This window comes from Gossypium raimondii, chromosome 13 (genome assembly GCF_025698545.1).
Source record: "Gossypium raimondii isolate GPD5lz chromosome 13, ASM2569854v1, whole genome shotgun sequence".
Classification (NCBI taxonomy): domain Eukaryota; kingdom Viridiplantae; phylum Streptophyta; class Magnoliopsida; order Malvales; family Malvaceae; genus Gossypium; species Gossypium raimondii.
Window position 1 is genome coordinate 43,306,535 of NC_068577.1, and position 17,251 is coordinate 43,323,785.

At 30.8% G+C, this 17,251-nt stretch overlaps 1 pseudogene; it reads right to left on the reverse strand.

The window, feature by feature from the left end:
- Nucleotides 1-936: 936 nt before the first annotated feature.
- On the reverse strand, nucleotides 937-4,703 carry LOC105781599 (DEK domain-containing chromatin-associated protein 1-like; annotated as a pseudogene).
- Nucleotides 4,704-17,251: the final 12,548 nt, after the last annotated feature.

The window sequence follows — 17,251 nt, forward strand, 5'->3', positions numbered from 1 at the left end:
ATATTTGGTGTGTTGGAGGGTGTCAGCTTTATGCTTCACTTTTGAGATATGTTCGACTCAATAAGTCATTTGGTGTGTTGGAGATCCGTGTATCTGATGTGTGGTGATAGAGCTCACTTTTATGTTTCATAGCCTCAAGTGCCAAATTATCTTAAAATGTATATATGTGTAAAGTGATGTATGCCTAAACGAGTATGTGGTTGCTATGAAAATAATTGTTTAAATGTGATCTTATTTGTTGTGGTAATACGGTGAGAGATGGACGCCTAAACATGTGAATAATATGCTACATGAGTTGATTTAAGTTTCATGAAAATGTTAGTATGTTCTCATAGTAAATTGCGTACGTAATTGTGGTTTGGATCGTTTCTATTTAACTTGTGAATGCATGTGAATATATCAGCTAGACTTGTGGGTTATAAAAGCATGTATACGTTGTTTAGTCTTGATGAATTATTGCTAAATGAATTATATATAAGCGAGTTGAGTGTAATTGCATGTAGGAGTATATGTTAGTTTTATGACTTAATGAAACGTGAATATGTTATTTTGGCTTGATTAGAATATGATTGTGAACGTGTTCACTACAGCAAAACAAGTTTTTAGTAGCATTTTTTTGGTCCTATAGCAGTGCTTATAAGCGCCGCTAAAACAATTTACGGCATTTTAATAAGCGCTATAAAAAATGCCGCTAAATTTTGCGGCGTTTATGTGGAAAAACGCCACTAAAGAACATGATCTTTAGCGGCGCTTCTCGAAAAACGCCACTAAAAATCATGTTCTATTTGGCGTTTTTAGTAGAAGCGTCGCTAAAGACCATATCAAATTCAACTTCTTTTTTAATCATCTCATTTACATTCTTACCTTAAATGATCATACAAAATTTAAATGACCTAACAATAGAAACATTTTAAATTATTTTTTGAGTTCAAAAACATTAACAAGAGAACTGTTCATAATGTTTGATCAAAATGTTAACATAATCATCTTTGAAAACCCAATCTAATGACTACAGTACATACTTTCTAATAAAACTCAAATCTTTGAAACTTCTGCCGAATAAACAACATGATGTTCACTATGAGAAACTTCAACTACAAGCATACTACAATAAGTTACTACAAAAAAGTAACTATCTCATATGTTACAATCCCACCTATTGAACCTCTAAAATGACTACAATTTTATAATTCTATTAAGAATTACAAATCAAATCCCTAGAGGGAGAGATAAATTACCAGTCATATAATTTCCTCAAGTGAGAACTACGTATCATCATCTCCATCACAATATTTATTAGCACCACCGCCTATATCAGCATTCTCCTCACTTTCATCCCCTTCCTCATCCTCATCAGACATGTTATTTATCACATTTGTAATGATATCCTTCACCTCGGCTTTTCTGTGCATCAAATCCTGGTCAAAATGTGTACCTGAGATTATCAAAATCTTATAATTAGTTAAGAGTCTAAGTATCAATATTGTAACTTAAATACTTTTAATGACTAAAGGTAAAACATACCTAGTTGCCGAAGGATATCAGATAATGTTGTCTGCATCAGACAAAGAAAACTTTAACACAAATATTGTGAATTTAATCATTTCATCTAAGAATTAAATAGATAAAGATAACACTTATAGTGTTGAAGTCTACTTTTTTTTAGAATATCTACAACGACTTTATGAATCTCTTCCCTACTAGGCTCAGGTTTAGGTTTCTTGCCACTTTTGCTTTTACCAGTCACAAAATAAATACAATGGATGTTGAACAAAAAAATTAATAAACTCAAAAACCACTTCAAATATTCCTTTTTCTTTTAAGAATACCCTCGCATAAAAAAACTCTAGACACCAGCATAATAGAAATAATATAGCTAGTGAAATCTACCATGTGATTTAGCAAAAATCTTTGCTGATGATTTAAGTCTCCCCCTTGGGTGTTTTTCGTCGCTTTTGTAGAGAGAAATTGAAAATTAAATAACAAGCATCAAGCACTCTCAGCCACCAACAAATGTTGGGGATTAAAAATAGGGCAGAGAGAAGAAAAAATATAAAATCAAAGAAAAGTTATCATTCTAAAGTAGCAATTCCTAGCTAGATTCCTGTAGCTCATTCTTATTTGAGATTTAGAAAGAAAATATGTGAATCTACAAGCCCAGCTTTACCTAAACAAAAACATGTATAAATTTTGGTTCCTCCAACAGAGAGAATCTAGCAAACTAAAATTACTAAAACCAAATTTATTAAAAATTGAAGGCAACTAGGATAGAGGAAAGTCATCATAATGATAATCAAATTTCCTAACGTACCAATGTTAGATGCATCAAAACTTATGAAAATAGTCACAAAGATATAATGTTTTAACCCTCCTTATAGAAGCGGAAAAAAAACAAACATTCTTGTCTAATAAAGATACAAGCACAAAAACTCATGCAAGTGCAATCAGCATAGCTAACCTTATCAAAGTGAAAAGCTCACCATGAAGCCATGAACCATGAAAAAGATGATAATGAACAAATCACAAGATTCAGGAAAACAAAAAGATCCAGAGAAATTAATAATAACCAAAAACAAAGATAATGCATGTCATGTACCACCATAAACACAAAGAAGCAACAATCTATGTTAAATAATTCATTACTAGGCAAGTGAAACATAATTTATTCTGAATCCAGAAATATTCATTGGTAATATCACTTAAATCTGTAATCAAACCAAATATATTGAATAAATAAAATCAAAGAAAATTCCTCATTCTCAACCCAAACATAGCCTGAAAATTGACCAATGTTTCTCTTCAAACTGTGAGGCTGTAAATGGAAAAATACAGTAAGTACATAAAAAACACATCATGGAACAACAAGACTATATAACCCTCAATCACCTTTTCTTTCTTTCCAAAGAGGATTATATGAAGCATTTATTGATTATTATCAGCTTTTCTCTTTGACAACTTGAAAGCCACTGAAATGAGTTACAACATCAAAAATAAATAGTGCAAGCCATGCAGTAACATTTTTTTAAAAAACATTATGAAACAAAATGGTTGAAGACAAGTAAGAGTACACCTCGAATACAAAATACCTCTTTCGGTTTTCAAAATTTTAGCTTTCGGCTTAATGAAAGAACATCATTTCCAACATACATATATCAATGCATTAGTACACACTACACTCTAATGTTAGTTTTCCGTTTCCCCACTTCCAACCAACTCATAAACATGCCAAATCGATCAACAATACACTACTTATTATAAAGACCATTAATGTCAGCATATGCTGCATGTACTCGAAAACTAGAATACGTAATGCCTCTTAGTTTTTCAAAACTTTAGCTATTGTGATAGTAAAAAGAACTCTATTTCCAACCTATCTTTCAATTCGATGCATTCAAACAATACACTGACATTTTTCAATCTTGAATGCTTGCAAAAAACTTATAAACATACTAATACTGAAATTTCGAAATCTACTTTTAAAAAATCTAATTAATCACTAAAGATCATTACATATTATACAAAGAAAACCAGCATAATTCCAAAGGTTTCATTAAACAACAAGTTAAACCATTTCTACCCTCCCAACAATAAAAGGCTAAAGCAATAAAAAAAATCATAATTCAAGGTAGTGGACATTAATTCAAACAAAAGACAAATCACATATAGCAAATGAATTGAAGGTAAAGAGCTAATAAAAGTAGAGAAATTTCCTTTTTACCCGATTTTCATTAATCTCCCTAGTTGATGGATCAACTAATACATTAAGAAATGCTTCTTCTACAGTACTTCTATAATCCAAAACGATTGCCAATGAAATAAAAAGCAAAGTTACCAAAAATATCAAACAAGGAATTTTTTTGCCACCATATTTCATTGTATCATAGGCATTATCACAAGCAGATGAAGGACCCCTTTTCATTTCATCAATATCCAAAGCCACCCAATGCCAAAAAAAATTATAAGAATTCAACCCAACCTGACCCAAAACCCTTCTAAATGCTGTAATCTAAATGCTGTAATCAAAAGTTCAAACCTTAGAACAGGTGGCACCAACTCCCTAAGAAAGAAACCCTAGGAAAATAAGCAGACTTTTCCTCAGAAACTTTATAAAAGATTGAAACTTTGAATCAAAAATTAAGAAAACAAACAAAACCCATAATTTGTCTTTCTTTACAAAGCCAAAAAATTGAGATCAAAATAAAAAATTTGCCAGAAAGGGTATGATCAATAGAGCTTAAAATAGAAGCTAAAAAAATATAAATAAATTTCGAAGTCCCTTCTTGGAAACTTTGACCATATCCAATCAATGGCAATTGTTCGAAACACCAACAAATAGAATGAGCTTCATATATTATTAAGAATTGAATACAAATAGAATCACAATCAATCCAATTCCATGAAATTTAAAGAAAACATACAGTAGAACCTTAGGGGAAAAAATCAAATAAGCAAGAGAACAGACGCATACCATTAGGAATATCTTTAAGTTGAGTACCATGACCCTGAAAAGGAAATCAAAGTTCAAAAAACAATCATAACATAAAGAAAATGACTTGAACGAAACCAGATCCTTAACCCCAGAAAAGAAAGCATACATTTTCAATTGTCAGAGTTTTAGACGATGAAGACCTTGCAATAGAAGGAGTTGAATACCTTTCTACGACTTTCCTTTCCCTTTTAGGCCTGTCACTACTAGGCGTCATAGGCTCTTTCTTTTCAGTTAAATTGTGACCAGACTTCCTAGAACTCCCATTTCTCAGCTGAACGACGATGCAACAGACGGTTAGGGAAAATCCAAGGGATTTGGGGATTTTGATTTGGGGAAAAAAATAAGGGATTTCGGGAACCTGGTTTGGGATAAAACTAAACCTAGCAAAAACGGTGTCGTTTCATTAACAATAAAAGGATATTTTGCGGCATTTTTCTCATAAACACCGCTATTGCTAACCTTTTGCTGTGTTTATGAGAAAAACACCGCTACTGCTTTACATTTTGCTGCGTTATTCTCATAAATGCCTCTATTGCTTTACTTATTGCTGCATTTTTCGGTTAATGCCACTAGTGTATAACATTTGCGCCGTTTTCGATCCAAACACCACTAAAAATGTCGCTAAAAGCTTAATTTCTTGTATTGGTTGTAGTATGCTCTTGTTTAACCTTTGTTATTGTGTGTACATTATGGTTATTCTGAGCATTCACTGAGCTTGTTAAGCTCACCCACTCCTTTTAAACCATTGCAAATTAGTTGTGTGCCGGTATGAGCGGTGTGGTTTCCGAGGGGTGATCCAAGCAAGACATTAGCTTAATTTCGTAAGTGTTATTAATTCGTCTATGTTTTGGGGACATAAAGGCAATGTGGTAGAATTGTTGCGTGAATTTTGCCACAATATTTTGGATGTTTTCATAGCTTATATATTATCAGGATTTAAAGGTTTGAATTGTGATATGTTGATTATTGCTAGAACTTATTCTCAATGTTTGAAACTGTGATTATAGTTATTTTGACGTTTATTTGATATGGTAAAATATGCATGTTGAATAGATTCGTGTTGGAATGGTTTATATGCTTAAATATGCTAAACTTTTACTGTTTGGAGCAGAGGTACCAATATTCATGTTTTAAAAATGATACCTCTGTGATTTTCAAATGTGCAGGAACTCAAAATTGTAATTTGGTATCAATACCATACCATGAATATCGATACTCGGGGCAAAATTACCGATACTTTTCGAAATGTACCTATATTTTCTTATGTTTTGATTTTAGACTAGAAACAAAATACTGATTTGGTACCAATTTTGCAACCGGCATCGATACCATACCAAGAAAATATCGATACCCTTGTCCTAGTATCGATACCTACGTGATTGTCTTGGAAATTTTACTAAGTGGTCCTAATGCATGTTTAATTATTATTGTAAGTTTATTTAAAGTATGTTTGACATGTTCTAATGATGATTAATATATGTTTGACTGAAAATTCATAAGATCACTGATAAAGAGGATGATTTCTTAATAATGTGACAATTTAGTATGAGTATGATGTGTGACGGTGGTGTGACATCTTGATATTCGGGATTGATGACTGGGCCGAGTATGGGGTATTACAATGTGTGAGAGCTGTACAAGGATGATTTGAAAGTCAGATTAAAATTTTGGGGTTTAAAATGAAAAATGTGCTTGTTTCGATTTTAAGAATTAAATTCAATAAAAAGTAAAACTTTGGGGAAATTGTGAAAAATGAATAAAATATGTCATATACATGAATTGAGATGATTTAAAGTGTGTGGAACTGATAATTGAAAATAAATTATTGTATAGATCAAGAATCGATAGATAATCGAAGAAAAGGGGAGATTGCATATTAGTCCCTAACACTCCTGCTTCTGTTGTTTGTCCCTGGTAAGTTCATACTGTATAATTAAGTATATTTATGTAATGTTTGTGTTGGATTGTAAAATTATAATAATCAAATGCACTTTAAAATTTTTACAAATTTTTATAAAAAGGTGAGAAAAGCAGTTACATTAGAAAATATGAGATTTGTGATAAATCTGAGATAGATGTTTAGTATTAGATGAATGTAAATTTTAGTACATGAGTGTATGATTTATACATTGAAATGTTGTATTGTTAAAAGGTATATTTAAAATTGTTTGCACATTAAGTGGACTAAATTAATGATATGTATATATATTTTTGAATTGTGATTAGAATAGTATAAAATGTAAGGAATGGAATGAATTGAAATAAATGGTCTTGAATGAATGTGATTTGGTTATGAAATGTGTTTTCTATAAACATGGAAGTGCTAATAATTATAAATGTTGATTAATTGCGTTATAAATACATATATATATTTAATGAATTTGGAATGAAATGGCATTAAGATAAAAGTTGAGTTTGAACTGAATTTGAAATGTAATTAGATGTGTATGTGAGAATTAAAATATGTGTAGAGTATTGCACAATATTGAGATGAATCTGATATTTTAGTTACTGAAAGTGATGTGATAATATGAATGTCCTGAATCCTGAACAAGTGCTTCTGATAGCACATTCATGCTCATGTTAGCACTACGATGCTCATGATAGCACATTCGTGCTCCTATTTGCACTATGGTGCTCATGATAGCACATTCATGCTCTTCTTAGCACTATGGTACTCTTGATAGCATATTCATGCTCCTATTTGAATTACGATACCTTGACTGCACATTCGTGTCCTTCTATGTACTCTAGTGCCCTAACAAGCACTTTGGTGCTCCTGTATACACTTTCGTGCTTTGTTTAAAACCTCAGTGTTTCTCGATATTGTGATCTATGTAACCAAAATCTTTTACTATTATTCATTGGGTTGATATATGTAACACCCTAAACTCGGTCTGGACGTTATGGTTAGATCTGGAGATGCTACGTAAAACAGTTGTAATTCCAACTTTCGTTTATTGAAAAATATCGTGAACTTTTGTTACTTAAATGCCCGTTTTATTTGAAAACATGTTTGACATAATTATTCAGTTAAAATGTTTTTTATTTACAGATCTAAATAAATCGAATACTTCGCAATGGAAATTCTTAAAATATTATATTTAGGAAAACCAGGTTTGTTTTCTCAAAAACAGTTGGTTGTAGAAAAATAGTCATTTCCGATAAGTCATTTTATCAAATGTCATGCAAAAATCCAAAATAAATTTCAAAACCGAGACAATCCCAAAATGTCTAAACAGTCTAAATTTTACAAAACTCTTAATCCAATTTAAAATGGTTAAAGAATCGAAATACTAGTAAAACTAAGCTCTCGTCGCAGCGACCCACCTAAGTCTGAATGTTACTTGAAAATATCAATGAAACCAAGAGTGATGTTGAAACTCAGTGTATAACGATAAACTTAACACAGTAAAATACATATCAGATAGATCTATCAGAAACAGATTTATAGCAGAGCAGACACATCACATAATCCTACCCCCAGCCATTACACACCAACTCCGTCCATCCCAACACACTATATGGGTATAAAACACCCATCCATCCCTACACACCACTTAGTTTCCACAAGACACTTTACAGAATAGTTGCAACTAAGTTGCCAGATCAATAGGCGATTTATTGCCTTTTACGGAATCACTTCCTCCACATGTTATTTACAACCTCAACCCAGATGCAAATACAAAGTACATAAAATATCATACATATTCAGAGTAGAAATTAAACGTGACATAGCTTTACATGCATAACATAACAGATACAAACCACATACTTGTCATACGTATTCAGATTTATTACTCATATGATGTTTCCGTTATTCTTACAGGTAGTAGAGTTTGTATCAACAGAAGTCCAAATTTTATATCTTATAATATATTCAGTCTCATAACGACCCTATGAAAGGTCCAAGTTCGTTTGGGACGACATGTACGGCCTTAGGGAAAAATCTTGAATTTTGGGCCCACACACCCGTGTGGCCCACACGACCCAAATAGCCCAACCTGTATGGCCCACACGACCCAAAATAGCCCAGACCGTGTGTCGCACATGGCCCAACACACACGGCCTGACACACGGTCGTGTGGCGTCGATAGTGCCCAATTTCAGCTTTCTTCGTTCGTTGTTTTCTGGGTTTCTCGTTACACACCTTGATGTTTTCTAGTGTGGGTTCTAAAAACACGTATTCCAATGCCTAAATCAACAGTTAACACAATTAATTTCAGTAACGATTCACAAAACTATTCAAGAATTCACGACAATGAACTCATTCAACCCTCTAAGAACACATTTGTACACTCACCGCTAGACGAATCAACAACTACACGAAACTTAAGTCACTGGAGGTACACCAAACGCCTTTCAATTTTCCCTTAAAACGTATCAGATAAATTAGGTAACATAAAATACAGATTTTGCACCACAATCTTGAATTTCCAAAATCCCCAAACACCCAACGAACAATTTAATTAAAAGAGTAGAAACGAACAAATGAAAACTTACCTTCACAAATTGAAACCAAAGCAATAAAAGAAACAGAATATGAACAACAAAATGGGAAACGTGGGGAAAAACGTGAGAAGATAGGAGCAGACTTTTTTTTAAAGCAATAAAATAAAATGATAATCTTTTAATATTATTATACTATTATTAATTTAAAATAAAACAAAATTCCTAACCAACTAACCTTCTAATAATTTATCATCTTTTTCAAGAGTTTTGATTCAATTTGAACTCCACCAACTTGGACAACAACTAAGGACTAACACAATAATAAATTCAAAAGTTTTTCTCACGCAGGGATTCAAACACAAGACCAAATGGTAAGCTAACACATTACCACTGAACCAGCAGGCTCATTCTAAGATAAATTGACTGAAAATAATATTTAAGCCCAACGAACAGAAAAAGGCCTAAGAACAAAAATAATTGAATTTTCCCAAAAAGTGTGACTTAAACCCAAAACCTTAAACACACAATCAAGACGCTTAACCATTGAAACATATACTTAATTATAGCATAATTTTAACAAATCAGAAATTAGATTTTTGGGGCGTTACAATATAATTATATAAAAGAGGTGAATGACTTATTAATATGAATGAATGTTGAGTACTTGTACTAAATTGATCGAAATTTTATATTGGTTGACCTGATATATGATTTCATGAAAGGCTCATTTGTTTCTTGTGAAGTGAATTATCATGATTGAGAATGCCATGAAAAACCTTAATTGTGTAACTATATTTCAACAATGTAAGCAAGCTGAAATATATCGACATTAACATGAAATCTTTTGGTATTCTTCACTTTCATACACAATTCAAAGAATATGTTAGATCATTTATATATCATAAGCCTATAATACAATCATACACATATTCAACAATACAAATATCATAAACTCAACAAATTATAATCAATTTACCAATATATGTAATTTCATTCTTGATCAATCATTTCAACCATTACATTTTCATTTTAATTACCGTTTTCGCCCGAAGAACTATAGTAAAATGAATTTGGATATTGGACTTGTGTGCTCATAAGAGCTAACATGTTTGAGTTACTCACATAATCATTAGATCAGATTCAATGATTGCTCACACAAGCTTCAGAGAACCTACAACATATGCTAGATCTCAAATCATCATATAAACCACTGATCAAACAACTTTTTCCATATTCATTTGAACAGTTTCCTTTTTCATCAGGACCCTAATGGCATGCCATTTGTATCCCAATCCTTTACTAAGCTTACACGGGCACTGTTACATAATCAGTATCATTTTACACCATGTAGCCATATCCACATTTATAAATTCCATATACATTTTGGTATTCATCTCAATACCTTGAAACAATCCATAATAATATCCATGCTTTACAATTCAGTCAATTTGATGTCAAATTCATCCAAATCATAGCAATTTAATTCACAAACAAAATAAATACAATTCAAAATATCAATTAATTAAAATAATAAACTTTATATGTGTAATGTCCCAAAAACCTAGCCTAGAAGTTCTGGCCGAATTCTGGAGGTCACACCGATCACCGACGTGATTGTGGGAAATTCTAGTTTACAAACCAAAAAACATTACAGTATTTAAGTTTCGTGAAAGCTCTCAAATATAAAATCCTGGTATTACAAAAATTTTAGTCCAATTAACGATTACGTGCGTATAACACAAAATTCACACCACAATATTTAAAACAGAACTAATAGTTGGAAATAGATTATTAAAAACTTAGATTTACAGAAAACACTTTAATAGCTTGTTTTGAAAACGCAACGCTTCCGAGACCTTCGTGTACTGGGTCCAAGCTTCAGAAAGTGCGAGTATGTACCTGAAAGGGGAAAGCTAATGGGTGTCAGCTACACGAGCTCAATTTGAGTTCGAAACGTAACTAATATTGAAATTACAGTACAAAAATCCAAATAGTAATTCAATGGCACAATTTACTTACAGAGATACACATAAACAGAGGGTAAACTTGGAACCTACGTCCCGACCATACGCAATAATCAATACACTTAGTATTATACACAGAATCACAACAGACGAGCCCATCAATGGGTTGATACCAAAATACTATCATCATAAACACAATGATAAGAAAATAGGGATTATGCTTACACCTCAAGACACGCAATCAAGTCACGAATGTTAAGACTAACAGATAGGATACAGACAAACATACTCACACCCAATCATTTAATCAGATGCATATGAATGCAGTCAAGTAGTACAAACCCACCCATCCAACCAAAACACCTTTCCATCCCCCGATCACACCCCAAAAGAGTTATTTAAGCTCATCGAACCAAACATACCACATAGGACTTTGAAAGGCCCATCCAACCCTACACACCATGTATGTGGACTAAGCCACTCAGATAATAATACACAGCAAAGCTGGTGTATATATAGTACAGTGCATTGCTATAAACCGCTGTACAGATAGGTTGCAGTTTAACTACCAGATCAGAACAGTCTTCCTTCTCTTCACAACCAAACCCCACAAGTTTTATGCAAATGTATGCATGCAGACGGGCATACAAAATCAAAATACAAAATTTCCAGATAGTCATTCGGACATAGAAACTCACATCCAGTCAATCAATTACAGAATTCTCGCGCAGTCACAGAATGCGCACCACACACAAACACTCACACATCGATCACTCAGAATCCGAAATGTATACATTCATTTACCCGGATTCAAAATCAATTGCATAGTAACCTCAAGTAATAATCAAACAGTCTGCTTAAATAAAGGTATATCTATATAAAACACACCAGTCTAGGTCGAATCAAAGTCCCGATCACCCTTTTTAAGAGTTAGTTAGGAGTCAGAACACACAGAATCACAATCAAGCTTTAATTTGACACAGAACAAAATTTGATGAGGTCGAGCCACACGGCTGTGTGCTCCGGCCATGTGGAAATGCCTAGACCGTGTGGAGGTCAACACGCCCATGTGAAAGGGAACACAACCGTGTAAAAAAAGGCACACGGTCGTGTGGAATGGCACACGCCCGTGTTGAATGAGGCACACGACTGTGTGAACAGACCGTGTAACTCTTTATCCAAAACTGCTAAATTAGGGTATAGAGCTGACACGATCGTATGAGAGTCTTACACGCCTGTATGCCCACCATACACGGCCGTGTGTCCAAAACACATGCTCGTATGGGATCATTAAATCCCTAAATTAGCCAGACGATCGTGTGCAACCAAATCACCCAAACCCTAATTCCCAAATGCGCACGCCTATGTGCCCAAGGGATACGGCTGTGTAGCACCAAAATTTACCCGAAAACCCTAGTTCCCAAAAGCACTGCAGTAGTGTAGACGCACTGTGTGGGCACTGCGCAATCGGCCACTGTGTGGCCACGAAACCACTCCGAAATTGGCTAAATGTAGCATTTTTTTATTACTAAAATGACACCCAAATAAAGGATTCCGGAAACACACCTAAATACACTGATTTCCATGCAATTAGAACTGATACAAACCTCAATTACTCACTAACAAATCACATAAAAAGGTTGCCAAATTCTAAAGCAATTAGGTATCGAATTACACAGTTCAGAACACACACATTATGTCAAATTCACAGAATCAACTTAGTATTTCATTAACAAAAAGAAGAGTTTAGAACCTACACCTTAATTCATGATAAAACGCCCCAATAATCAATGAACCACAAAGCCTTCACTTGCTGCGCAATTATATCTCCCTCAAGAACATGAAACCGCAATGACAAAAAAGAAAAATTTCATGAGAAGAGAGGGAGAGAGGAGAAAAGAGGAACGTATAGAGAAACATTAGGAAACCCCAAAAAAAGGTGAAAGAAAACTCATGTTTTCTTTTTCCCCCCTTTTTTTCATATCAAAAATAAAAAATAAAAATAAGCAAAACAAATAAATAAAATAAAATCTAACCTTTTAAAACTAGAACAAAGCAAAATCAAAATAATTCCCTCAAAGCACGCCTGAGGACCTAAGGACTCGAATCTGGGACCCCCCAGGCTAAACTAACACACAACCAACCACCAAACCAGCAAGCCCATTCTGACACTAGAATGCAAAAATATACACAATAGTCCGATCTAGCCACTGCCTCCTTCCCACAACTCACAAAACTTCCAACCCCAAAAACTGGGGTGTTACAGTAAGAACTTACCTGGAAAAACATCAAACAAACAAGATGTCAAGGACTAATTCGTAATTTTACATTTTCCTCGGTTATCCTCCGATTGATTCAAATTCCGATCTATACGATAATTCATTTTAATTTATCAATTCCAAATACCTTATAACATCCTATTATATGCATATATTAGTTCAATTTTATTTTTGAAAATTTCTTAAATTTTGCATTTTATTAATTTTAGTCCCCAAAATCGAAATTACCATAACTTTCAAATTTGAGTCTTAATTTCAAAATCAATCTCAATTAAATCCTTCTATTACCTTCTATTCTTTATAATTACTAAAATTTAACACCAAATTTGAAATTTATGTACTTTAGTCCCTATATTAAAAACTAATAATTAAACTTTACAAACCAGTCCTTTTTCTCTCCTAAGCTTGAAATCTAACAATTTAACACCAAGAACTTCAAGAACTAAACAATGGAAACTTTTGAAAACTTTAATGGTTTTATAAATTGGTACACAAGCTAGCTAAATCAAGCTCTCAAAACCTCAAAAACGTAAAAATTACTAGAAATGAACTTAAAATCACTTACCAATCTTTAGCCAAAATTTTTGAAGGTTTGAAACCCTTTCTTTATTTTTTGTTTCGATTAGAGAAGAAGATGATAAGAAAATGTTTCATTTTACTTAATTTAAACATATAAATTTAATTTAATATTTAATTAATCAAACTTAACTTAATTAACCTTAATTAGTTAATCTTAAGCCTAATTAACACATTTAGTGGATTACACCAAACATCTACCACCATTTGATCATAATATAGTGGCCCAATTTCTCAATTGGTCCTCTAATTAATTAAAAATCCATAGTGGTTAACTTTTACCACTTTTACAATTTAGTCATTGTACATTAATTAACTATCCGTTTGACAAAATTAAAGGACCAAACTTTAATTAAAATTTATACTAACCTCATAAATATTAAATAATAATATTTACGGAATCGAATATCATAAATGGGATTCTAAAATTACCATTTTCAACACCACTAAAAAATGGGTTGCTACAATAGCATCCTATAGCTCAGACTCGACAATCAAGTTAGGCAAGGAATGTTACAACTCCTTTATAGCAATTTTCAAAATCACTTCTCAAAAAGCAATGAAGAACTAGTCCTAAATATAGACTCATACAAATGAGAAATTTTGATTTTTGATTTGTGAATTAAGGTAAATGATTTTCCTACAGGATCAAATCGATCGAATTGAGTCAATTTGGTTAAGTCGATGTGGTTTTATCAATTTTAATTTTCATTCAGCTGAAAAGATTGGTTAAAATTTGTTAAGTTGATTCAATTTCTATTTTAAATACCGAATTAATCGACTTTATAAATACTATTAAGTTTAAAATTTTAAAAATATTTAACCTCAAACTCATACCCAAATTTATTACCCAAACTCAAATATATTTATATTTTTAAAATATATCATTTTAACGACCTGAATAATTTTAAACATTAACTAGTAATTATATCTTACACGTATGCGTGTAGAAACCACGTATTTAGTATATAAATGTGTGTTCAAAAATAACATTCAATAAATAATCAAGCGTATAGTTAGAAACTAATAATAACATATATGCAATATGTACATAATTAAATTGAAAAATCGTTTCAATTGTGTGTACTTTTAAAAAAAATAAGTAAATACATCATATTAAAAATATTAAATGCACTTTAATTACTTTTCAACTTGTATTTCATTTTTATAGCACATCAAAATGTCATCATGTTAGGGAACTTTGTTTAACATGTTATCAAAATGTTATAATGTTTGGTGAAAGAAATTTTCAATATTAAAAATATAGCTATAAAAATTTATTTAACAATCGAATCATAGGTAGAGTGGTAACTTAAAAAGAAATCAATCATAGGTTTAATCTGGTTTCTAGTTATTTTATTTAAATATTTAATAAAAAATAAAAAATCATTATAATATTATTTATTAATTTTCTTATTCATGCGATGCATAAATTAACCGTATATATTATTTAACCTTTATTTTTAAATATTTATAGCAACAACAAATTTTGCATGAAAACTGTAAATAAAAATAAAATAGATTAAATTGTTAGTCTATTTTAATATTAAAATTTGTTTCGACTTATAAAAATTATGTGCTATTAGTTAAAAAATGATGAATGAATATATGAAAGTTTAGTGTATAAACTAAAATAAATTTGTAACTGAAAATATTAAATTTAATCAAAATAATCAAAAGTTCAATGTTATTTAAATCGGATCGAATCGATTAAATTAAAAATTAGTTGGTGTAAAAATTCGATGAGAGGTAAAAAATTGGTTGACTTGCGAATTAGTATGTATTAGTTAATTGAGCTATAAAACCAATTGAGTTGGTAGTTGAACCGATTTTTATAATTTTTAATATTTTAATTTTTGATTTTTTAATAATTTATTCGTTTTGAACTGCTAGTCGCTTTGGGAACCAATTGGTCAGACTAGTTCAAATTTGGTTCAACTATCAATTCAACTATTTTTTAGCTCGATTCAAAAATACATACTAGTTCGGGGGTCAAATCAAATTTTCACCTCATCAAATCAATTCCTACTCTGGTTTTGATAACATTGAATTTTAGAATTTTTTAGATTTTCAAAATTATTTTTATTTTTAAAATTTTAGAGAGTTTTTAATTTTTCATTATTTTTTAAAAGTATATTTTTTAATTTTTGTTTAAAATATGAAAATAAAATATTAAATTTTATTTGAAATATAGGAACTAAATTTTAAATTTTAAGATGCAAAACCTAAAAATCAAGTTGCCTCAAACCGATTTCCTTACAAAATTTAACTTTCAGTATCTTTTGATTTAACTTGTACAGTAGATTGACACTAACTAATATCTGACTTGACTTGTTAACTATAACTGACACATATTACATTTTGTTTTTCCTAGAATTTGTTTTTGGATAACTAACATCTCTCTTTTAAAATTTGTTCTATTTTGGAACATATTGTGGGGTATTTTATTTTAGAATTTTTATTTTATTTTGATAAAAAACCTTTTACATGACATTTATTTAATAATTGAGTCCAAAGATAGAGTTACAATTTATAAATAATAATAATAATGTTAAATTCAATCGTTAAATATTGGTTTTAGTTATTTTATTTGAACATTTAATAAAAATCAAAGCAAAAAATCATTATAACATCTAATACTTATATTTAAGCACTTTATTGATGGTACTTTTATTTTTCATATTTTATATGATTTTTAAATCAAGCAATTTTAAATTCAATGATCAAACACTTATTCAATACTATTACAATATAATTTGTTATCACTACATCTATATTTATTATTGAATAAATTAAAAAGTATTTTTAATAAAATATAAAATATTCTCTTTCATCCATTTGTTAGTAATTTTATTGATGGGTGAAAAACAAAAAAATATCATATAAGAAATAATGAATTTTTATTGAAATGATAAAATTAAATATTTAAAATGCTTGGTTATGTTGAAAAGGTATACATTTTGAATTTTTAAGGTTTCTCTTACCAAATTGGCTTATTTTACTAAAATTACAAAATGCATGTGATAATTACAAATTTAAAACATATGTCTATTTAAAAGTAACATAAAATAAATAATGAAACATATGGTTTGAAACTAATTTATCATAATAACACATGAAATCGAAGCGGTATTAAAATGAAAAATTAAATTAAATTATGAGTAAAACAAAATTTAAACACATAAATAAATCATACTACAGTTATTTATCATGATTTTGTCATTAAGTATAAGTTAGTGTTGAATTAACTTATGATACCAACCCAGAATAACATTATCAAGATGTACAACTAATGAATATAACAAATTGTGTATAGAAAAGTAAGTGGTAAATTTAAAATGTTTTAATCCAATTGATGAGGTGGGTTCAAATCCCACTATACCAATTACTTTTTGTTAAAATGAAAAAACAAAAAATATATATATATATATTTTTTTTTTTTTTTAAATTATGAAATTAGTTTATTGTCCAAATCTTTGCAACCAAACAGA